Source organism: Heterocephalus glaber, unplaced genomic scaffold, assembly GCF_053883595.1.
Source record: "Heterocephalus glaber isolate CG9 unplaced genomic scaffold, H.glaber_assembly_v1.0 deba00001452, whole genome shotgun sequence".
NCBI lineage: Eukaryota > Metazoa > Chordata > Mammalia > Rodentia > Bathyergidae > Heterocephalus > Heterocephalus glaber.
Genome location: NW_028258302.1, coordinates 9,434,822 through 9,455,061, shown reverse-complemented (window position 1 = coordinate 9,455,061; position 20,240 = coordinate 9,434,822). Strand labels below are relative to the sequence as shown.

Genomic DNA, 20,240 nt, shown 5'->3' with positions numbered 1-20,240 from the left:
AGCTTAGAAACTTTAACAAGACCTTGTCTCAAACAACAAAAACAACAACAACAAAACAGTGCAAAGGCTTTGGGAGTGCTTGGGTTTGTGTTCTGGTTCAACTGTTCCTTAAAAATCTGCGTCCCATTTTCTCCTTTGTTCTCCTTTGTCAAATGAGGTGTTAATAATGGTATCTATGTTATAGAGTATTAAGATTATCAGATGACTTAATAAGGTGAAATGTTTAGAATGGTGCTTAACAAACATATGGTAAGTGCTCAATAGTTATGATAATTATCTCTACCAAAGAGTTTAGTGCTTGCTAGCTATGGTCATCTGTATGAAGTTTCCAACAGGGCCTGGGCTAAGGATGCACGGAAGAGTATCCCAGGAACACAGTGAAAGGAAGGGATGAGGGACAGGGAGGAGGAGGCAGCCAATAAAGTGGTCATGTTGGTCCTGGTCATTTTGGGTTAGGTGGCATGTGAGTAAATGCAGCTGGATCCCAGCAGGGAAGGCAGTGAGGACAGGGAGGACAGGTAGAACCTGTGATTCAGTTATCCTATTGAGGAGAAGGAGGCTGTGCTGTTCATCCACCAACCCCTCTCCTTCCGCTTCCTTTGTTTGTGGCTGATTGCTCCTCCTGAGGACATCAGCTCAATCAAACCAATGAATTATAATGGGGCATCTACTAAACATGCTGGATACCTTCTGTACCCCCATTAGCAGCTGAACAGATGAGGAGGGCAAATGCCCAACAGCATTTCTAACTGTGCCCTGCTTGCTCTCCCCAAGTCCTCTAGTGCCACTGGTCTCCTGCTCTGGCCTCTCTGCTTTGCTCCATCCTGACCACGACCTCCCCAGGGCTGGCACCCCAGACATATGATAGTGCTGGAAGCTGACCTGGGTAACCAGCCAGTTCCGAGCTAATGGCTGGCAGGAAGCTGCCCTTCTCCCTTCTCCTAGACCCCCAAGCCCTGAGTCCCCCTCACTAGCTCCATTCTGACAGTTTTCTGCAGCTTTTGTAGTGAGCAGCTCCTGACTGAGCAAAGCCCTGGCACACCCACACATTGGCCAGACCCACGGCAATGTGGACAGCTCATTATGTTGATTTGTGGCCTGGTCCCTGCCCCCTCCCAGCAGGCAGCTCAGGAGGCTCTGGAGAGTGTAGGTGGAGAGGAGATCCAGCTACCAACTCCTGCTTTCCCCCCTCCACTCACACTCTAGCCACCCAATGACCCTACAGCCTCCCTCATTTACTTGTTCCCTGTGCCTAAGAATTAGGCTGTGTTTATTAAAGCAGGGGATCTGGCTCTGGTCACCCAGACTCTGATTACCATAGATTTTCCTACGAGGACTGCAGAGATTGTAAAAACAACAACCTACCTTGTCTCTCTGGCTTATTTACTAACGTGGCCATAAATAATCAGGGCAATTTGCATATTACTATTGGCTTTTTATAGCACCACACATCGGAGTGCTGGCGGGTAAGCTGAGCAGTGGGACAAGCAGGTGAGCCACGCTCTGGGCTAGCAGTGACACTGGCCGCAGTGGCTTCTGACATTCTTGAACCCAGAATGTCTGGAAGACTTGGGCCCTTCAGGCCTGAAAGCTGAGAGGGACTCAGAGTGACAGGGAGGGGATGGTTGGAAAGAAGGCAACTGAGACAGGGAGCAACCATGCCTGCTTTATGGGGGTCAGCAGGCATCAGGGTGGGCCTCAGCTCTGAGGGTTAGAGTGTCCACAGGGCTGTCCATCCTGGTCCCTAGCACACACATAGCCTTTAGCACCACATGTTCTGCTTTACTAAGATCCAGGTGGGCCCCAGCCCCAGACACCTGGAAGCTTCCCTTTCCACCTTAGCCCCAAATTGCATTCTTGTTTCCCCTCTGCCTGACACAAAGCAGTTTTACAGGCTGGAAGCTCTGGATGCTGCAGGCTCAGATCTTAACTTGCTTCCAACCTCATGATGCCTTGGGTATAGGACCCTCTGGCTCTTGGGCGGTGGCCAGTAAATGTCCCAGGCAATGAAACTGGCCCTGGTCTATACCTGCTGTTGCCCTTCCCAAATTTAGAGTTCCTACTAATCTGGAACTCATGAAAGGGCCCAAAGAAATGAGCCATGGACCACATGCCTGACTTGGCCTTGCTAAGCTCAAGGATTCCTCAGGTCCTGACTCAGTGCTTAGTGACACTGCAAAAATAGAGTCACTGCTACATGGGGAGAAAGACAGAGCCAGCAATATTACTAGATAGAAGGTGCTCCCAGTGGCCAGCAGCAACTATGTCCTGCTGGCTGGAATGAGTTGGGAGTGACCCATAGGGCTTTCTTCAGTACCTAGAAAGATGCCCTCTGGCCCACCACTTTTGCTACGTATGCCTCTGTCTGGTGCCCTAATCCCTCGACTTCCCTACCTTAATCCCTGCCATCCCTCTGGAGTACCCAGACTACCCAAGTAGGTGCCCAGGCTGGCTTTGCCCTAGCACCATATTTATTTCCTTCAGAAAGCTTAGGGAAAGCTGTAATCGTTTTGTTTCTTTGTTTCCCTATTCATCTTTCCTCCTAAAGGCCGAGTGTGGGAAAGCCAGGAATGTGTGTGTTTTGTTTCCCCCTGTTTCCCAATGCCTTACTCACACCTGGAGGTAACCATGGGCTATGGTGGCCTCTGGAAGTACCTACTTGGACAATGAATGAACACAAGCAGCAGAAGCTGATGTGAAGCTATTGCAGTGCACCCTGGTGGGCTCCTCTCGCTTTCCTAATTCCCCTGCCAGTTCCCGCTGGTCTGAATCTGCACCAGCCACTGCTCCTTCACCTATCCCTGGCTGGTCCCAGCTCATGTGGGTGTGTTAGAATGCCATCTTTCTGAACCCCCATGCTGCTGAGCCATTGGATCATGGTAGGCAATCTCTGAGCTGCCAGATGCTATGGCTGTGGCTAAACCTGACCCCTTAGATTTCACCACATCAGTGAGGAGATCTAGAAAAGAAAGGAAAAAGGAAGCCAGGAAAGCAGAGTGCAGGGAGCTGAGGGCAGAGACGGGGACAGGAAGGGAGGGACACCAAAGAGGGCTAGTAGAACAAGGCCAGGGAACATGAGCATCCTGAGAGAAGGGTCTGAAAAGCAAGGGGATTCTGAAACCAGGCTCCAGGGTGCCAGAGGATATAAAGTGTGATCCAATTTTGGTAAAATTGATGTGTAAGTGTGTGTGGAGGGTGTTGTCAATGATTCTCTCTGGGTGGCAACATTAGGACTGATTTTTTAAAAATTCTCCATTATAATAGTGTGCATTTTCCAATTTTTCTATAATTGGAAGATATTTATATAATAGAAACTATCAAAGCAAAGCAAGGGAAAGCCTGCAAAGCCAAAGATGCGGAGGCCTCTAGAGCCCTGGGGAAGAGAGGCAGTGGCACCACCAGGGGCAGCTCTGAAGGGGGCGCTGCTGCCCCACACCTGTGGACACCCCGACCCTCAAGCATCCAAATCTCCTCTGAAGCTGTGCTCAGCTCCCAGGCAACAAATGTGGGATCTGTGCAAATCATGGGGCTCCCTGTTTCTATTTTTTTTCTTCTCTCTTCCACTTTGTATTTTGTAAGGATCTAATTTTAAACTCTCCAGATGCCATATTTTTTATCTTTTCAATCGATTCTTTGTGGAAATGGAGTAACAGAAGGGCCGTGAAACTTTTTTAGTGGAAATGGATGAAAAGGCCATGCAGGCCTGGAAAGCAGTCACTGTCCACTCCCTGAAGATCCAGGCCTCACCTTCCAGGTCCCCAGGTTTCCCTCACCCTGCTTCTACCAAGAAGCTGAGATGCACAAAGTTTCTGCCCACCTGCATCCCAGAGCCCAGGAAAGGCAATGTTTTGCCTCAGTTGCAGGCAGCTAATTGCATAAGGGACCATAAGGGTCCCATAAGGGTGTGGACAAGACTTCAAGACAGAGAGAAGCTCATGCTTCCTAATGCAGACTGCAATCATGCCCCAACCCCTAGGGACATTTGCCAACATCTGAAGCCATCTTGGCTTCTGCTTTGGGGAAAAGGTACTAGTGACAGGCTAGGAGTGTCATTCAGTGTCCTACAGTGTAGAGGACACTCCCTACCAAGAAGACTATCAACAGTCTCCAATGTCAGTAGTGCCATGGAGGAGAAATTTTACAGGACAATCTGCCAAGCTGCAGGCCAGGCCCTTTCATAGGCCAATGGCAAGGCTTCCATGGCCTTGACAGCTGTGCCTCCTTGGGCCAGCCACACAGCAAGGTAGTGCCTTCCCCTCAGCACTGAGGGCCACCGCTCACTGCTTCTAGGCCCTGAGGGGCTTAGGGCTCAACTGCCCGAGTTCAAATCCCAGCACCACCATTTACCAGTCACTTCATCCCCTTGAGCCTCTGCTGCCTCACCTGTAAAATGGAGACACCTGTTTCAGAGGGGCTTGAAAAGGGTTAACACCTGTACAGTGCTTGGAGTAGTGCCTAGCACATAGTAAGTACTCAATAAAAACCAGCTGTTAATAGGGAGATGCAGATAAGTGAAAGGGATCACTGGGTACCATAGCTGCAATGCCTCCCCACCACCACACACAGACACACATCTTAGGCCAGGCTATCACAAGGCTTCTTTGAGGACTTCAATCTTCTTACTGTCATCATCACCCATGTGGACAGCCTCAGAGCTTGAGGAAACTCTGGACTTAGCCAGGTGAGAGGATTTGCTTCCAGCCTCTCGCACCTGTGTATGGGATCTGCGTATGGAAACCCCATAGAGAACACCAGGGTGGGCCAGACTCTGGCATAGGGAATTTGCTGGCCTCCTCTTGGGTGGGAAGTCAAGTAGGATGGATGTGGCTCTTTGGACTCTCAATTCTCTGATTTTGGTGACTCTAAAATCAACAAGAGCATGACCTGCCATGGCCCTTGACCTCAACGGAACCCAAATGTTGGCCATAGCTCAGAGAAAGAGAGAGAGAGAGAGAGAGAGAGAGAGAGAGAGAGAGAGAGAGACAGAGAGAGAGAGAGACAGAGAGAGAGAGAGACAGAGAACGAAAATGTAGTGGGCCCTCAAAGACTCTGCGGTGCGGTGGCATTTGGAGGCAGCAACACTGGGCCCAGCCTAAAAATAAACACTTAAGGCTTCAATTATTTTTATTACCAAGTAACGAATGTCACTGACATTCATCAGCAGTGTCTGTGGCATACAGGACTGGTAACAAAAGAGTAGGCTGTACAATCTGACAGCTGCTTCAGTATGGATACTTTAAAATGGCCAAGCAAAGAGGTCCCACTGTGGCCATATTTCCAGGTACACATTTGAGCTGGAAGGTCCAGGGGACACAGAGGACAAGGAAGGTGATGGTGAGGGCAGAGGGAAGGGCACCAGAGAAGCATGATGGGCATGAGATCCCAGGGCGAGGACCCATCCCAGGGAGACAGCCACGGCAGCCTCCAGTGTCTGCATCTGGACCAGGCTGCGCCATGGCCTGGCCTGCTCCAAGGCCTGCCCCACCCTTGCTTCTTCCGGTCTGTAAGGCTCTGATCTCTGACACTTACATCTAGCTGCCCTCAGTGGGGCAAAGGAACAAAGCTGGCTAGAGGAACCAGCTCTATCTGAAGGAAGAGGCTCCCCACAATCCCTCCCTTCCCCTGGGCCTGCTTCCCTCCTCCCTCGAGACAGTCGCTTTGCTCTAAGAGTACTTTTTAGGCATCCTGGGACAAATATCCCTCTTCTCTGTCATGCCCAGTTCTGCCTTTGAGTTCCTCAACCCTTTCCTTCTGTCTTCCTGCCCTAAAGATGGGACCAACTGTTGGCTATGCCCAGATGTTGAACAGCAGACTTTATAAGGCTTGGGATGGGTCCATATCTCCCAGGGTTTGGTCAGTAAAGGAGTCCAGAAGCAACCATTAGAAGAGTCAAGGGTCAAGACCACCACCCACCTTTCTGCAAGGCTGGCTGCACAGCATGTGGAAGAACACTGACTCTGCTGCAGACCTGGGCTGAGGTCCATCTCTGGTGTAAACTAGCTGCTCAGGCTTGGGACAGGGTCCTGACCTCTCTGAACCTGTTTTCCTACCTGTAAAATAGGGATGATAATGCCTACTTCATGGAACCGTTGTAAGAGTAAATGAGGCAATTCACTGTAAGTCTTTAGCACTGTGCTAAGAACATAGTAAATGTTTTAAAAGGTATAAAAACTGCTATTATTCTTGCCATTCATATGCACACCCTCTAAATTAGGAGTCCTGGACCTGAGGCTGAATGCATGAGTCCATCCAGTGAAATTGAATACATTTTTATCATGAGAGAGCAACCATGGCTATCACTAGGAGTTCAGAGGGTCCGTAACTTGGACAGTGTCAAACTTGAGACAATGTTCAAGAGTGGTCAAGACTATCAACTCTGGTCTAATTGCATGTGCCCAAATCCTGGCTCTGCAACTTACCAGCTGTGTGAGGCTAAAGTCACCCTCCCCACTCACCTCAGATTCCATCCATAATGTGGGAGTAACAATGCCTACCTCATTGGGTTGCTGAGAGACACTAAATGAGGTGTACATTTCAAGTAGACAGGAAGACCAGCACATACTGTACATGTGTTATATCTGCTTTTTAGTTTTATTTATTTATTTTTAATTTTTTTGGTACTGGGGATAGAATTTGGGACCTTGCACTTTCGAGGCAGGTGGCGGAACCACTGAGCTAAATCCCACTCCCAATATCTGCTTTTTATACAGACACATGTACAGCACACATTATATTTTAAACACGGAGAGATAACTATATGCATGGATACTATTTTACATAGAGAGACAGAGAGAGAGAGAGAGAGAGAGAGAGAGAGAATATGAATCTATGTATCTATGTAAGTATTAACTTTTATGGTCAAGAGCCACTGGTCTAAAGTCTGCTTTTGGTTCATCCTACTCCTCTCCTACCTCATTCCCTCCTGCAACAAGCCTGGTGGAGCGGAGCATGCAGGGAAACTGGAAGTTCAAGACCTAGGAGATGCCAAGGCTCTGGGGGCAGTTCTGACTTAAGAGTCAAGAATCAGGAGCACAGTCCTGCTAATGGGCTAGTGAGAGTCAGACATAGTCTTGCCCTGGCTTGGAGAGCCAGGCCTCAGAGCAGGCTGTACATGAACCAACCAGGAGGTAAGGTACATCAGGCTCTCAGTGTCCTGGGCACCCAGATCTTGGGCCACAGTCTGTAAGGATGGGGCCTCCTGACAGCCAGGCTGGGCAGGCCCAGCTCAGGGTCTGGAGAAGAGATAGAACTGTCTGCCACTGAGCAGGAGTGGGGCAGTGTAGACCGATACTCAACAATCAAATTAGAAACATCACAAATTCCTGGAAATGAGACTGAAACAACACTGCTGGGGGGGGGCAGCGATCAGGGGTACTGGCAGGCCTGTCACGCCCTAGCAGATTCACAGGGCAAATGGCACTGCTCCCTCAGCCTGCAGTGAAGGCGTGATGGAGGCTGAGCACACTCCCCACCCCAGAGCTTTGAGGGGTGGCCCGAGGAGCCTGGCACCTGGGGATGATGGACTCCAGGAGCAACCCTCCTTGCTCACAGATGATTTCTTTCAATGACTCACAGCCCTGACTGGGAAAATATTTGAGAAATATGTTTATGCCAGTCCTATGCTTGATCAGAATGAAACACACATCATTAGCCATAAAAGTAGGATTAAGACAAAAGAGCATTATCTGCAAATGATCAACAGAGATGCGCAAAAACATAAACCCAAATTGAAGATATAAATCTCAGAAATATATGCTTAGCTCTAGTGCTACTGAGACAAGGTTCTTTTTCCTCCCTATTTTAGGTGGGTCTGCATCCTGACCCAGCTGCTGTCCACTTAACAGCTTCTATAAAGGATGGGTGAGAACTTGAACATAAACAACCAACTCTCTGCCATTCTGGGGAGCTGGGGGCCCCAGGGGCTGCCGGAGGTCCTCTCTCAGCATATCCTACGACCCCACTGGAAATGCAGAATCTTGAGCCTTCCTTGGACCCACTGAAGCTGAATGGGCACGTTCATAGAATCCCAGGTGATTTGCATGTGAAAGTCTGAGAAGCAACCTTGTCTGTCTACTTTGGACAAACCTAGGGCCCTTTATGATGCACAAAAATAGCACCTCCTTCTTTAATACAGTATAAAACTTCAGTGGTAGAGTGGTTGCTTAGCATGCCCAGGGCCCTGGATTCAAGCCCCAGCACCACAAATAAATAAATAGATGATGAGTAAACTTCAGCATAAAGTGAATAAAAACAAGCTAATTTAACTGTCATTCTGAAGATTGTTTTCAAATGTACATAAACCTACCACCCTAGCTCCCACCTATAATATTTGCTGGTTCAACAAGTCGGGGCTGGGAGAGGTACCTCCCCAGGTAGAAGATCTCTGATTTAGAGCTACAGTCCCACTGTGCGTGTGGGGTGGCAGGGGGTGTCTGACCCAGAGAGAGGAGCCCCAGAAGCTTCAGGGCCTGCGTGATAAGTCCAGAAGTAGGAAGTCAATGCCTCCTGAGGCAAGAAGCCTCAATTCTAGGTAGACACAAATGTGAGGAATGACTTGATGTTTGCTTCCATGAACATCCATTTTACAGCCTGAGTGCCACTGTCTGCTGTCAGCTTTCGTGTCCTTTTTCAGGTCTTTGACAATAGTTCTCATTTCCCCTATGAGTCTCCTTCCTCCAAGTAAACACTCAAAGCCTTTCAGCGTACATCTTGCCACGTAAATGAAATCCCTCCTCATCCTGGTCATTCTCTTTTGGACATGCTTGACTTTGTCCCTTTGTGGTTACAGATGAGAAAGAATATATTCACACTTTTCCCTTTTCCTTTGCATTTAACTTTGATTTAACTGGAAATGCTTTCTTACTGTAAAAGTAACATAACCATGTTACAAAAAAAAATTAAATACAGAAGATAAAAAATAAAAGCCACCCTAATACCTGTTATTAGCCTGTGGCTGTATTTCCTTCCTGTGTTGTGCATTTGTGTGTATACATTCCTACATAGCAATATACGGATCATGCACAGATTATTTTATGGCCTGTTTTTTTAACTTAAACATTTTTCTATGCAGCAACAGTCCTGATGATTGTTTTTTCTACTCCTCTCCCACCAGAATTAATCTCAGTCTCCTGAGATGATGTCTTAATTAATTTCTTGTTGCTGGGACAAAAGCCCAACACCTGAAAGTTAAAGGAGAAAAGGTTTATTTTGGCTCACAGTTTGTAAGGATTTTAGTCCACAGTCAGCTGGCTCTGAGGAAGGGTGGCGTGGCAGAGGGGCATTGTGGAGAAGAAACAGTTCATGGCACAGTGTCGAGAAGCAGAGAGGGTTTAGGAAGCAGGAACAATCTATACAGCTCTACCTCTATCTCTCTATCTCTGTATCTATATGTGCCCTTGCAGGCCACACCCACAGCGATTCACTTCTTCCCAGCAGGCTTCACCTCCCAACATCATACCCAGCTATAAATTCATCAGTGGACTAATCCAGTGATGAGTATCACACACCCCTGATCCAGTCACCTCCCAAAAAGCCATATCTATGAGCACATACGGCTTTGAGGGGCATCTAGATATAAGCCATAACAGACGGTTTGACTAGCTCTGAAGAGAAGGAAAATAGTTTCTCTACCAAAGCTTTCAAATGGCCCAAATGACACTATTCAGACTGCATCCTCAGAGCTTTAAGAATATGGCCATTTTTTGGAGCCAGCTCTTCTACTCTGTACTGGCTTTGCTTGCTTTTGAAGGCATAAATGCATCGGGTACTCATTCATGTATTCATTCATTGGACAAGGAGGTGTGGAGACTCATCGGGTACCAAGGAGTTTGCAACACTGGCCAAAACAGTACTGGTCTCATGAGCTCACGGAGTGTGCACAGTGGTGGTGACCTCAGTGAGGCAGCACAGCACCAAAGGGAAAGGGACAGACTTTCAGAGAGAACCTGTTGCAGGCCAGGCCTGGGTACCTGGCATATATACATAAGCTCATCACACCCTCTCTACACTCTTATGCTTTGCAAATGAGGAAGAGAAGTTCAAGGGCACTTTCCAAGGGCCAAGAGCTAATTTTGAGGATGGTAGAAACAAGATTCAAGGCCAAGATCGCCTGTCTTCAAAGCACTTTCTTAGTTCCCTAAATTCTCACTGAGATTATAAAAGGCTGTGTTTCTCTTCTGACCCTTCCATAGGCTCTAGAGATTGTTAAAGGCTGTTATGAGACACCTCTACAATTTTTTTTGACTATTTTGTAAAAGAAAGACAAAAGTAATAGAATACTGCCTAGTCTGGGTGGGGAGTGGGGTGATTACATTCGGAGAAAGGAGTGAAAAGGGAACTTTTCTATAGAAGCACATCAGCCAGGAACATAACTCAAACAAAAGCATTATTCAGACATTTTTTTTTCATTTGACCAGCCAACAAACACACATATAATTTAAAACTTTTCAGGACCACTCTGACAACCAAGGACCCAAGAGTTGGCCCAATCTGCTTCTTACCACCATCAGACTTTGAAAATCCTACCTCCCCTTTCATAATTACTCCAGGCAATCAGCACCAACTAATCAATCAAACAAAGAAAATTGCAGGTTTGAAGCTTTAATTAAATCTATCCGGCACTATCTAATTAAAGAAAATCTTTACTCTTCTACATACTCCAAAATAGAAGAAGCCCTCTCCTTCGGGGTTCTACAAATAATTTTCCACGTCGAGGCCTTCACCTAGCTTTCACTGGAAGAAGAGCAGAGCAGAAAGACAGTAATTCTAGTCTCTTCCAATTTTTCAAGTTCAGCAAAATTCCAATATGGAGGGAGATAGGGCTATGGGAGAAGTACCCTATCTCTGCTAGGTTCCCTCTCATCCTTTGCTGCCTGATAGGATAGATGGGTGCTTGCTCAGGGTGCCAGTTCCCCCATGATTTTTCTCTTGTCCACCACACAATCAGTCACCCATGTGGCTGAAGGGTCCAGACCTAGAACAGGGATGAAACACTGAAAACCCAGCCATTGGGCTTCAGCCATTCTGAACTTCAGCTTTCTTCTCTGCAAAATGGAACGGATACAATGCCTATTGGATTGCTCAGAGAAGTAACACACTGTATCTTAGAAGCTTGGACAATCAAGCTGAATTGGAAAGAGTACCAGTTGCTTAAAGGGTGGAACCTTGCAGTTAGTGGTGTTTCCAGTTCTTCTTTAGTCTGCAAGAACTCTGCCTTCATTCCCCGCCTACCAAGGGGCCTTGACAGCTCTCTAGCTTTCTGAATGTCCTTATCTTTGGACAGTGATGAAATCCTGTTATGACTGAAACCTAGGTGGATTATCAGAACTGAGATCTGCCAGCTTCCCTTTGGTTTGTGGGGTTTACATAAGTCTAAAATCCAACTTGCCTATGATATGTGACTGCAGAATTTTGGATAAAGGTAGCAGAGTGATGCAGAGAACGAACTGGGAGGGCACTGTGAACCACCTTGCTATGGTGGAGAGGAGATGGCAATGTCAACCTTGTGAAGATATCTTCTCTTTAGACAGGATTAAAGACACTGCATGCTGGCCCCTGGAAGCTCAGGCCGTCAGAAGTCCCTTCAACGACCAGCAGCCGAGGTTCCACTGTCTACACTGGTTTCACTGTGTTACCATGGGAACCCCTGTCAGCCTCAGCTCCCAGCGGGACTGGTACCATGGTGTGTGCCTGAGTATCCATCATGTCACCAGGAGGAGCTGCCAGCTGAGGGTTCCTCTCCTTAAATTTCCTTCATACAACCTGCTGGGCCCTTTGAGAAAGAAAACACGGTAAGACACACAGTCAGACTGAACAGGTGCCTCTGCAGGTGGGGACACCCAACTCCCCTTCAAATTTGCAACTCCAAGGCCACTTCCCTGAACACTCTCTTGATACCTCCCATAACTTCACATGCTCTTCCCTGCACATGAATTTCTTCACAGAGCTTACGTGTTTTTTTGCTCTATCTTTCCCCTTCACAAGGTGAGCTCCAGACTTTTGTCTCTTGTTCCTATCTGTATTTTTACTGGCTAGGGAAAGAAAACTTTTGTGCACAGTAGATGTTTGATAAATATTGATGGGACAGACAAAATCTTTGTTAAGTGATTGTGATAGAGATGCCAAAGGCTGAGCTCCAAGACTGGGAAGAAGAAAGAGAGCAGCACCGGGGCCAGGTAAAAAGAAAGGGAGATGCATGTAATACTAGCTACTCAGAAGGCTGAAGAAAAAGGATTACAAGTTCAAGGGCAGTCTAGGCAACTTGGTGAGACCTTGTCTCAAAAAATCAAATATGGTGGGGGTGTAGCTCAGTGGTAGGGTTCCCTGAATTTAGTCTTCAGTACTGAAAAAAATAAAGAAGGAAAGAAGGAAGGAGGGAGGAAGGAGAGAAGTAAAGGAGTGAGGGGTACAATGAAATGAGAGGGATCCGCTTCTACCCTTCTCTTCATCCCCAAAATTCCCAGGGTACACAGAATGAGCGTCTGAGGGCCTTCTGTCTGCCAGGGACACATCTCATGCTGCGGACACAGTGATGAATAAGAAGGATGTGGATAGTGCCCTCCTAAGGCTTCTGTTCTGCTGGAGGAGATAGTAAACCTATAAATACATTAAATACAGTCATCCATAGGGGCTTTGTTATAGGACTCCCCAGATGCCAGAATCCTTGGATGCTCATGTCCCTTTGCATAAAAATGGCATCTCGTGTGCATATAACCTATGCAATCCTCCTATAGTTTTAAATCGCCTCTAGTCACTTATAACATCAGATGTAATGTAAATACTATTTAAACAGTTTGTTATATTGCATTGTTTACGGAGCAATGACAAGAAAAATGATGGTACACGTTCAATACAGATGTAAGTTCTTTTCCTTTTGATCTGTAGTTGGTTGAACCCATACATACTGGAATTGATTTAAAAACTCATATAGAGGACATCATAACTGTACTCCCCAAAGAGAAGAACAAGGTGATGCACGGAGAATAAAGGGGAACACTAATTCAGATCAGGAACCCCCAGAGGGCCTCTGGGGGCAGACACGTCAGCCAAGGGAAGGACGGAGGGTGGCAAGAGTGAGGGCTAGGAAGCTGGCAATGTCTGCCTGTGTGGCTGAACAGTAAAGTACCAGGGGAAAGTGGGAGCAGAATGGACCCATGTGACCCTTGAGCCAGGGTGTGGTCCACACCCCACAGAGCCCCTTGTCATTTGGCACCTGAGGCTGCTGTGCTTTCTAGAGAGCTCTGTATTTCAGGACTCCACTCACAGTTCCAGCACGCCAGGGGCAGGGCAGACTGTTGCTGCTGCTGTATATAACCAACTTTAGGGTAAAGACCTTGCCCTTTTGGTCTCTGTACTCAGTATACTAGATGGCACCCAGTGTATGGCTTATGAATGTATGAAAGTAACCATTCAAAACCCATAGGACTTTACAGTACAAACAGTGAGTATGTATGTGAATTTTAAAAAAAATCTTTAAGGAGGTCTTGGGATCTCAGTACTGTGGTAAAGAACCTATCTGAATGACAGGATATGAAACAACCTCACTGAAGGAAGTAGGGTGGGGAGATGGTGTGAAGTGACTCTGGAAATCTGTGCAGATTATAGGGGTGGTTCTCAACATCTTTGGGATTGGGACCGGTTTCATGGAAGACAATTTTTCCATGACTGGAGTTGGGGCGGGGTGGTTTCAGGATGATTCAAGCACATTACATTTATTGCACTCTTTACTTACATTAGATTCTCATAAGGAGCCTGCAACCTAGTTCCCCTACATGTGCAGTTCACAGGAGGGTTTTTGCTCCTATGAGAGAGAACCCAGTGCCACTGCTGATCTGACAGGAGGCAGAGCTCAGGCAGTAATGCAAGCAATGGGAGCAGCTGTAAATACAAATGAAGCTTTGCTTGATAGCCCACTGTTCACCTCCTGCTTTGCAGCCCAGTTCCTAACAAGCCACAGATTGGCACTGGACCACTGTAGGACCACTGTATCTATAGGGATAGAGGCAAATGGAACTGCACACAAAAACTTAACTCTGGTTGATCAAGCTGTTTCCCACGGGGATATGGGCTAACAATTTGCAGCAATTACACATGTGTACTGGACAGGAACAAGTACATGGCTGGCTGATCAGGGGCACAGTTTTCTTATTATTGGAGTGGAAGTTTACAAAGAAGGATAAGGGTTGGAAAGACCCATGTGGTGTTGGATTAGAGATAAAGACTCAAAAAGAATTCACACTTAGTTTAATATAGGTACAGATGGATACATACAAAAATATTTATAGATATGCTCATATTCATGTGTTCAAACATATTTCCCTGCTTTATCACCTGAGAGGACCTAGATGCACTAAAATACCACTAGCAACAAGCACATCCAGCACCTGAACCTTGGTTTTCAATCCCATTCTTCAACAAAAGAAACCAAGGCTCCTAGAAGAAATGGCTGATTCTAAGACTGGGGCAGGAAATTTACAAGACAAGTCTGGAGCATCTTGGAGCACCAGAAAAAATGAAATGTTCAGCAACCGCAGTATCAACAACATCAACAACAAGAATGATAATGACAGGAATATTGAAAAACACAGAAGCCAATTAAAATGGCTTCTAATGATTGTAGCAATGGAAAAAATGAAGTAGCATCAGATTACAATTCAAAGGATGAGATAAAAATCCACAGTCCACACTGGTATTAATAAATGAGTGAATAAACTAATAAATGGAAGAGAATAGACAAATCTCTCAGGCAGAAAATTTCAAATAATCTCTGTAGAGATTCTGACCTTGGGGAGAAGAAGCGTAACTGCCCTTCCTCAGTGTGGCAGTCCATGGCACTTCTTCCAAAGAACCCAGTGTGTGGGCTGGGGAGTAACTCTGCGGTGGAGAAATCTGACAAACACTACCTCAACCAGGAGATCAAGGTCAAGATCAAGGTCAAAATCAACAGTGATAACGCATGCTGATAATATGTACCCTTGGCGTGATGAGATGAAAAAGTGGTCTTCCTTCCAAGCACATTACTCAAGACTTGTCACCATAAAAACATCAGAAATATATCCTAATCGAGGACATTCTACATAATTCCTGCTAACTATTACCCAAAACTATTAAGGTCATCGAAACCAAGGAAAGCTTGAGAAATTGTCATAGTTGAGAGAAGTTTAAAGACATAGGACAAATGTAATGTTAACAAAATGTAATGAGGGATCTTCAATAGGGTCTTAGGCAGGAAACAGACATTTGGTGAAAACTAGGGAAATGTGAATAAAGTTAATAATACATCAATATTGCTTTGCTATTATGACAAATGTTCCATGTGAGTGTGAGATGTTAATAATAGGGGAAGCTGAGCATGGAGTATTCAGGAATTCCCTGTGCTATCTTAACAATCTTTTCCATAAATCTAAAATGATTTTTATTTTAATTAAAAGCTATGGGGGTTGTTCATTTTTGCATTACTGGGGATTAAACCCAGAGTGTCATGGATGCTAGGCAAGTGCTCTACCACTGGGCTATATCCCCATTTATTCTTCTAGATTTTATTTTGAGACAGTCTTCATAAGTTGTCCAGGCTGGCCTCAAATTTATGATCCTCCTGCCTCATCCTCCTGAAGGGTGGGATTATGTGTGTGTACATTATGCTAGGCTACAAGTTTATTTTTTAAAAAGTAGTATAAATAAACAAATTAAAGATTCCTCTAGCTCTTGTGGTGAAAACAGACTGAAGAGAACAAAAACAATAGTGGGGAGACCAGGAAGCAGGCCACCAGGAAGGAGGCCACTGAGTTAAAGGAGTGGGGCAGTGGATGTAGGTGAAAGAGATGAATCTTTGAATTGGACAATAATAATAATAAAATTGCATTACCGAGTATTTCCCACATGTCCAGAATTTCTGATGTATGTTAAACCTTGAGAGGTAGCTGAATCTTCATAACTGCTCTAAGAAGTAGGTAAACTTTGTGGAGGTAGAAACTGAGGCTCAGATAAAAGCAACTTTCTCAAAGTCATGCCACTAGTAAGAGTCAAAGCTAGACTTAAACACAGGCTGGCTCCAAACCATTCCTCTGAACCTCCACGCCCCACTGTGTGCCATCCCCATAGGGGATGGGATGGGGAATAAGGACTAGAGCAAGTGCCACATCTTGATGCCAAAGAGAAGCCACCAAAAGTCAGCAATCCAAAAAACCACTTTAAAGAAATCACACTTTATGTTCCAATGGTCTAATGTTTGAGCCCACAGGTCAGACTATCTTGAAATTTCCTCTCCCCAAAGCAAACAAGGCCAAATGTCAGTTCTGAAAAGCTAATAGACTCTGCTGTCTTGTGTCCCCACCTACCTCTGGGTTCTAAGATAAATTTCTAAATGCCATGACTCAGAGCTTTGCTATGGGTAAGGAAACACAGGTGGCTGTGATGGACAAACCCTGGCCTTCCCGAGGTCTAGCTTCATGCACAAGTTTATTTCTCACTGCAAAACCCAGTCAATCAGCAGTCCTTGGGAAGGAGTGAGTTCTACTCTGCATAGTTATGCCAGCTTCTTCCACCTCCAAGGAAGTAGAATAGAGAATTGCAGGCAAGCTCTTCTGGGCCAGGCCTAAAAAGCATACCTGTCACTTCTCTCCACTCTCTCCTGCCCACTAAGTCACATGGCCCTGCTAAAAGGGGGAAATACTGTTCCTGGCCAGGCGGCTGCTTCCCACTGATAAGTTCCCAGTGTGGAGAACAAGCAAGATTGGCGGTGGACAGCTTGCATTCTCTGCCACACTGCTTAATGTGGCATGGGAAAAATAAACCCTATGCCAACAACAAATGGCATTGTTCAAAGAGCCAAGAGCAAGCAGTACCTGAGTGGGGTAGAAACAATCCTTGAAGATCAAGTGAAGATCAGGGGTACTTTTTAACCCCTCTAACATACATCCCTGGCATCACTCAGTCCACAATTACAGAGCTGCAGGAAGCTTGCCATTCTTTATTTTTAAGTCAGGGATTCAGCTAGCCCTGAGAAGGGACAAGAAGATCATTTGCAGACCAGTGGTCAAGTGGGGCTGGAACCCAGGCCTCCTAACCCCATCTTAACTTTGGTACCATATTCCATCCTATGGCAGCTCACATCCACCTGAGGGAGCAATGATTTGGCTTTCTGCTCCCTTAAAAGATGAGAATTAGTTTTCCTTATATTTAATTCCAAGAGAATGAAGAACTCAGCTTTGGAAAAGTGTTTATTCAGATGCTATTTCTGCTAACAAAGAAACAGAGGGAATGCTAGAATTAATTACAGGTCCTAACCTGCCCCTACCCTGAAGCCAACGTTCTTGGGTCACCAAGGTCCTTTACACAACAATTTCTGTTGCCCTCAACGTTCAGAAAATAAAAGGATAAAATAAGTGTCCACTGTCCTACCTCTGTAAAATCCCAATCAGCAGTGACTTGCAAGAAAGGGGCAAATGTGTCTAGGGAAACCACTCTAGTCTGGGTCATTTTGAATCTCTGACCAACCTGACATGCGGGTAGAGCCCATCATGAGAAGCAATAGGGCAGCACAGCCTTCTGGCCTGAGCCTCAGGCTCCACAGGGCCTTAAATTTTGGCTGCTACTGAACACCAGACTTGACAAATGAGCAAGGGGAGATTTCACCACAAACACTGACTTTGACCTTGAGCCATGGGGTCCTACTGTGAATGCAGAGATTGCTCAGGACCCCGACACTACTGCCCACCTGGCTTTGTGCATCACCTGCTGCTAACCCCTCCTCCCACTATGTCTGCCCATCTCACCCTTTGGCATTAGGTGATGGAGGACATGGTCCCCCATGGGTCACTGCAATTGATTCCCAAAGCCCAACTCTGGCAGCCCTCCCTTCCTCCTCTTCCAAACCACTATCAGCTGACCTGTGTGAACTTGGGTATCAAGCAGATCTGGAAGCTTAAGTTTCTACAAGGCAGGCAGCCTCTTTGAGCTTCCGTTTTGTTAGCAATAAATGGAGGTAATAATTCTTACTTCCAGGAAGATTGTGAAGAAAAAGGGAGATACAGTTAATAAAGCACCTGGCATGCTACAATAGTCTTAACCTCTGACCCTCTTCTAAATCCATCTAAATCATCAGAGTCCACAATTCAAGGGATAAACTGAATGTTTCTCCCAAAAGTCCTACATTGTGTTCTTGGCCCAACATTGTTCCCTAGATGCTCTGGGTCTACATTTGGCATTGGTGCCATCACTGGGGAACTCAGCCCACCTCCAAAGCTTGCCCGCTGAAGAACCATGAAGAAAGTTGATTATAGTGACCCCAAACTATGTGCAGCTCCCCTGACCCAAGAAGCTCCTCCAGCAACAACACCAGGCTGACTCTGGCATCTACTGCTCCTCTCAGCTGCCTCCTTACTTTATCTATCATAGATGAGTTTCCTGGTTAAACACACAGCTTCCACCAACAAATTTGTCTCCAGATGCAAATTTGCCAGCATTTAGGGGGGAATCAAACACATTTACTCTTCCAGTATTAGGAGTTTGATAAAATCCATAATGTCTTTGGCCTCAAGTCCTCTTCCTATTAATTATTAAACCCTTGTGTGTTCCGAGGGTAATTGAATCCATGTCTCTAATTAGTTTACACTTAATTTATCAGAACAATTTTTTAAAGGGCTGATGGATGTCCCAATAAGTCTCATGGCAGTTTAATGAATCTTTATTTAAAAAGAAATTGGACACTCACGAAATTGTTAATAGTAGTTTCCTGTAGGCAGCAGGACTGGGACAAGGGATTGGGAAAAGAGTCACTCGGACTTTTTTTTTCTGTACACTCCTGCACTGCTTGACTTTTCTAAAGCATTGAGCACCTATTACTTTTACTATTTTAGAGAGACTGCTTTACAGAGAAAATCAAATGGATTTTGAAAAAGAAAATGGAACACATGCAGAGAATCCAGAGCAATGAGAAGGCTTCTTGGGTGGAGGAGAAAGCCTGGGGTTCCTTCATGACTCACAGTTCATTCCTCCTTTAGCCACTTAGCAGCTCAGAGGCCTCGGACTTAGATGCTTACTTAAGCTCTGCAAAGGAAATTAACACCATTCACTTCATGACTGTGTTAGTGAATTATTAGATAAACACCCATAATGCCTGTTTAAAACCTTTCTGTATTCCCTCCACTTCCTTTAAGATATGTGTCAAGCTCTCCATAAGGAATACAGAGGCCCCGGCAACCCATCCCTGATTATTCCTCCACCTCCCCACAACGCTCCAGCCACAATGAGCCAACCCATCCTCATTCTGCGCATACTCTTGCTTTCGCCTGTACCTGTGCAACATACTATATTCTAGGCTTGAAACACTCTCCCCATCTCTCCCTCCATGCCTATCAGGGATCCCTTCTTCCAGACAGCACGCATTCATCCACTCTGTAATTAATTGCTCAGCACCCACCATTTTCCAAGCATGGTGCTAGGTCTTGGTGCTGCAATGGAGAGTAAAAAGAAAAGAATTCCTGCAAACACAGAGCTTACAGTTTGTGGGGTAGATGGACATAAGTCAAATAATCACACATTAAAACCATGGAGGGTGGATGCATGGTAATCTAAGCAGGTATCACAGCAGGGTTAGACTAGGCTGGAGGAGAAGAGTTGTCCCAGTGAGGGTGCACTGAGATGTGAAGGATTCGTAAGAAATAACCAAGCAACAAGCACTGGGAGGGAGGCAGCCTAGGCCCACAGAAGAGCATCTACAAAGATCATCCCCAGGTCCAGGTCAGCTTCCCTGTCACAGCACTTTGCATCCTCAACTGTCTCCTGATTATTCATCTGTTTCCCTCAAGATATTGTAAGTTCCTTGACAGCAGAAGCTATCATGTTAACTGTTGTATCTCCAACACCTGGCACTCCTGGTAGGTATTCAATAAATGTCAAATCAATGACAATGAGTGAATCAACAAATGTGTCTAGCACAGTGGCTGGCACATAATAGGTATCCGGTGGCATTGTGTGTTCTGGCCACTTTTCTGCATCACTTTTCTGTGGTTTCAGTCCTAAACAAAGATTTCTTCTTCACCCCTTGGGTCCTCTTAGCTACCCCTTACCCTCAAGAGCACATTTCCAAAGGACTTTGGGGAGAGAACCCTCCAAGGACAACCTCATTGATGTGCAAGTCACATTTTTTAAGGAATCCATCACATGGGTCCTTTGGGGACCTCTGCCATGATACATATTCATAAGAAGACAGTAAATCTACCAAGTTTGAGGGTTTTTATACC

General features: G+C 45.8%; 1 protein-coding gene across 7 annotated transcripts in view; it reads right to left on the bottom strand.

The window, feature by feature from the left end:
- The window catches only part of Csmd2 (CUB and Sushi multiple domains 2), a 582,265-nt gene that overhangs the window by 491,407 nt on the left and 70,618 nt on the right, over positions 1-20,240 (bottom strand). The window lies entirely within an intron of this gene.